We start from the raw sequence: 5,523 nt of genomic DNA, 5'->3' as shown, positions 1-5,523 counted from the left end.
ATTTGTATTTATACATATGGGTAGGGGGTGCCATAGTGTTTCCCTTAGACAGTACAGTATGGGGGTACAGCTTATTGTGTGCCCAGAACATTCCCTCTCTGTATATTTGTATTTATACATATGGGTAGGGGGTGCCATAGTGTTTCCCTTAGACAGTACAGTATGGGGGTGGGGCTTATTGTGTGCCCAGAACATTCCTTCTCTGTATATTTGTATTTATACATATGGGTAGGGGGTGCCATAGTGTTTCCCTTAGACAGTACAGTATGGGGGTACAGCTTATTGTGTGCCCAGAACATTCCCTCTCTGTATATTTGTATTTATACATATGGGTAGGAGGTGCCATAGTGTTTCCCTTAGACAGTACAGTATGGGGGTACAGCTTATTGTGTGCCCAGAACATTCCCTCTCTGTATATTTGTATTTATACATATGGGTAGGAGGTGCCATAGTGTTTCCCTTAGACAGTACAGTATGGGGGTACAGCTTATTGTGTGCCCAGAACATTCCTTCTCTGTATATTTGTATTTATACATATGGGTAGGGGGTGCCATAGTGTTTCCCTTAGACAGTACAGTATGGGGGTACAGCTTATTGTGTGCCCAGAACATTCCCTCTCTGTATATTTGTATTTATACATATGGGTAGGAGGTGCCATAGTGTTTCCCTTAGACAGTACAGTATGGGGGTACAGCTTATTGTGTGCCCAGAACATTCCTTCTCTGTATATTTGTATTTATACATATGGGTAGGGGGTGCCATAGTGTTTCCCTTAGACAGTACAGTATGGGGGTACAGCTTATTGTGTGCCCAGAACATTCCTTCTCTGTATATTTGTATTTATACATATGGGTAGGAGGTGCCATAGTGTTTCCCTTAGACAGTACAGTATGGGGGTACAGCTTATTGTGTGCCCAGAACATTCCCTCTCTGTATATTTGTATTTATACATATGGGTAGGGGGTGCCATAGTGTTTCCCTTAGACAGTACAGTATGGGGGTACAGCTTATTGTGTGCCCAGAACATTCCCTCTCTGTATATTTGTATTTATACATATGGGTAGGAGGTGCCATAGTGTTTCCCTTAGACAGTACAGTATGGGGGTACAGCTTATTGTGTGCCCAGAACATTCCCTCTCTGTATATTTGTATTTATACATATGGGTAGGGGGTGCCATAGTGTTTCCCTTAGACAGTACAGTATGGGGGTACAGCTTATTGTGTGCCCAGAGCATTCCTTCTCTGTATATTTGTATTTATACATATGGGTAGGAGGTGCCATAGTGTTTCCCTTAGACAGTACAGTATGGGGGTACAGCTTATTGTGTGCCCAGAACATTCCCTCTCTGTATATTTGTATTTATACATATGGGTAGGAGGTGCCATAGTGTTTCCCTTAGACAGTACAGTATGGGGGTACAGCTTATTGTGTGCCCAGAACATTCCTTCTCTGTATATTTGTATTTATACATATGGGTAGGGGGTGCCATAGTGTTTCCCTTAGACAGTACAGTATGGGGGTACAGCTTATTGTGTGCCCAGAACATTCCTTCTCTGTATATTTGTATTTATACATATGGGTAGGGGGTGCCATAGTGTTTCCCTTAGACAGTACAGTATGGGGGTACAGCTTATTGTGTGCCCAGAACATTCCTTCTCTGTATATTTGTATTTATACATATGGGTAGGGGGTGCCATAGGGTTTCCCTTAGACAGTACAGTATGGGGGTACAGCTTATTGTGTGCCCAGAACATTCCCTCTGGGGGGGGGCAGCAGAATGTTACAGGCCCGGGCACATCACTTTATTTATTATTGTTCCTAAATTCCGTTACCAAAGAAAGGCCCCAATAAGGTGCAGAGACGGGGACTAATTAGCTTTAATTATCATTAGAAGGGAGAGTGGAGCCCTTGGCCCTGACACAATGGGGCTGTCTGTGTTGCCCCCAGTTGCCCCTATAAGGTGCTAATTAAGGGGACGGGGCTGTTTATCCCTATGGCATTATCTTTATTTACTCGCTGAGTCTCAGTGGCTCATAATACACTCAGTTTGGGGCAGAATTTAAAGACAATTCGGTCTCCATTTTTATTCATTTTTGATGTTTATGAATTTTTGTTTTTTGTTTTGCAATTTGGCTTTAACATGGTTATCTGGTTGCTAGGGGTTAATTACCCTAGCAACTAGCAAGCAGGAATGGCGCATGAGCAGCCGAGGGGCTGAAAGCGAAAAAAAAACCCAATAAAACTGAAGCCTCACAATTGCTCTGTTTATTGGTTGCTAGGGTCCGTGACTCCCCCGGCAACCAGACACTATTTTCCGGTGCATGATGGGAAGAGCCAGAATAGGCCGTATAGTAATATATAAATAATCAAGGCCAATTAAAATGTTGCTTAGAATACGCCTGTCTATAACCGAATAAAACGTATTGTGAACTTCCCCTTTAAGGCAAGATGGTACAGTCCATAGAGAAATAAAGGGTAAGTTCTCCTGAAGTTACAGAATTTTTTCCCCTGTTTCCCCGGAAACGGAAGAGTTTATAAAGAGCAGGAAAACTGTTACTTTTGTATAAAACTCTTTGTTCCGACTCCAAGAGGCGCACGAGGGGTTAAACCTGTTAATTGGATCAGAAGTCGGATCTTTATCCCGGGGAAGGGAATTAGCACAAACGACTCGGGACTACTTGCCCTTTATCAGTTTATCCACAGACCGTCTGGGTACCGCCCCTTCCCTAATTGGGGGCGGGGTTAATTAGCTGCCTCCTCATTGATTCCATTATCTGTATTGCCTTTTGTTGGGACATTTGGGGCCAAGCGATCAAATTAGAGATATGGCCCCCCCCTCCCCCCATTTGTCTCTCTACTCCCCGAACCCCCTTTCCCTTCCCCTCTCTCCTTCTGTCTCTCATCCCCTCTCCTTTTCTATTCCCCCCCCCCCCCAACTGTTTGGCCTTACTCCCCCCCCACCCTCTTCTCCCCCTTCTATATTTCCCCTCTCCCCCCATTTGTCTCTCTACTCCCCGAACCCCCTTTCCCTTCCCCTCTCTCCTTCTGTCTCTCATCCCCTCTCCTTTCCTTTTCTATTCCCCCCCCCCCAACTGTTTGGCCTTACTCCCCCCCATCCTCCCTCTTCTCCCCCCTTCTATATTTCCCCTCTCCCCCATTTGTCTCTCTACTCCCCGAACCCCCTTTCCCTTCCCCTCTCTCCTTCTGTCTCTCATCCCCTCTCCTTTCCTTTTCTATTCCCCCCCCCAACTGTTTGGCCTTACTCCCCCCCATCCTCCCTCTTCTCCCCCTTCTATATTTCCCCTCTCCCCCCATTTGTCTCTCTACTCCCCGAACCCCCTTTCCCTTCCCCTCCCCCTGTTATTGCCCCAAATGCAGCGAATGACAAACTGCAGGTCAAACAAAGAAAAACTCCCACCAGGAGGGAATTAAAGAAGACCAACTGCAAATTGTGTCAGAATCCCACTGTCTGTGACTGATTAGAGGTTATGAGAGTTCATGAGGGGCCTGTGGGCAGGGGGGGGCAGGGGGGGGCAGGGGGGCAGGGGGGCAGGGGGGCCGGCGGCCCAGGTATCAGCACACAGGGCAATTAGCACGATAACACAATTGCCCCCCCCCCCGCCTACATATCAGGCACAAGCCCCTCTCACATGCTAATGGGGCCCCGGGGTGGGACAGACCTGGGGGCCCAATTGTATAAGGATATCAACTTGTTTGTTTTTGTTTTTCCAACAAATGGACTTTGGCCCAAAAGCAAAATAAAGGAAAACTGTGTCCCCGGGGGGGGGGGGGGGGGGGGGGGGGGTTACTGGGGGGCCACTGACCCCGGCAACCAATTAACATATTCCCTTTGCTTGTTTCTCTTTGGGGCCCATCAGCTACTCATCTTCTGTTCTGATTCCCAAGTTGCTAGGATGATAACCTCTTAGCAACCATTTTACAGTCTATTGCAGGTATGGGACTTGGGGTCTTTCGGGGATCTTTCTCCATAATTTCTCATTTAAACAGTAAAGGGGATGTACACCTTTAAATTAACTCTTAGTATGCTGCAGAGAGTGCTATTCTGAGACAATTTGCAATTGGTCTTCATTTTATTTTTTTATTTGTAGTTTTTTTATTTATTTAGGATTTTTGTGCAGCAGCTCTCCAGTTTGGGATATTAGCAGCTCTCTGGTTGCTAGGGTCCGATTTAACCTAGCAACCAGGCAGCGGGTTGCAAGAGAGACCTAAACTGAAGGATAAGGAATAAAAAGTAACAATAACAATAAAACTGGAGCCTCACAGAGCAATAGGGTTTGGCTGCCGGGGTCAGTTATCCTGTTGCTAGGGTCCAAATTACCTTAGCAACCAGGGATGAAAGACAGGAATATGAATAGGGGAGGGGCTGGATAGAAAGATAAGGAATAAAAAGTAACAATAACAATAAAACTGGAGCCTCACAGAGCAATAGGGTTTGGCTGCCGGGGTCAGTTATCCTGTTGCTAGGGTCCAAATTACCTTAGCAACCAGGGATGAAAGACAGGAATATGAATAGGGGAGGGGCTGGATAGAAAGATAAGGAATAAAAAGTAACAATAACAATAAAACTGGAGCCTCACAGAGCAATAGGGTTTGGCTGCCGGGGTCAGTGAAGAAGGGAATGAATTAAAAAACAATAAAAACTAAAAAATGAAGACCAATTGAAAAGTTGCCATTCCTGAGGGGGCCCTCCAGCTCTGAATCCACTTTTATTTCTGAAGCAAAACTGCTTGAGACCTGCGGCTCTGATGGACATTTAGCTGCTGCACCCCCAGAGCTTTTCTATAAGGATTTGGGTATAGCAGCTCACACAGGGGCCGCCATCAGAAACTCTGGGGCCCCCCCAGGAACACAAGCGCGCAACAATTAATAATTAATGAGCAATTTGCACACAGCACCCACCCATTATCCGATTGGGAAACTCATGAATTATGGGTAAATGCTGTATAAATAAGGGATAATAATGGCCGGCGCTGGGAGTGGGGGGGGAGCTCTAACCCTGATAGCGAGTAAATAAAGATAATGCCATAGAGATAAACAGCCCCGTCCCCTTAATTAGCACCTTATAGGGGCAACTGGGGGCAACACAGACAGCCCCATTGTGTCAGGGCCAAGGGCTCCACTCTCCCTTCTAATGATAATTAAAGCTAATTAGTCCCCGTCTCTGGGGAAACAAAGCACTTTGGGGGGGGGGGGGGGGGCATCTTGTTCATCTTGTTCTGTGTAACCTGGGCCAATGCCTTTAAAGGGGGGGGTTAAACTGTGAATTTTTGAATTATATACTTTCCTCTTCTGCATTTTCTTCAAATGGGGGTCACTGACCCCGGCAGCCAAACCCTATTGCTCTGTGAGGCTCCAGTTTTATTGTTATTGTTACTTTTTATTCCTTATCTTTCTATTCAGCCCCTCCCCTATTCATATTCCTGTCTCTCATTCACACCACTCCCTGGTTACTAAGGTAACTTGGACCCTAGCAACAGGATAACTGACCCCGGCAGCCAAAC

The sequence above is a fragment of the Xenopus tropicalis genome, chromosome 3 (genome assembly GCF_000004195.4).
Source record: "Xenopus tropicalis strain Nigerian chromosome 3, UCB_Xtro_10.0, whole genome shotgun sequence".
Classification (NCBI taxonomy): Eukaryota; Metazoa; Chordata; class Amphibia; order Anura; family Pipidae; genus Xenopus; species Xenopus tropicalis.
Note: the sequence above shows the minus strand (reverse complement) of the source record.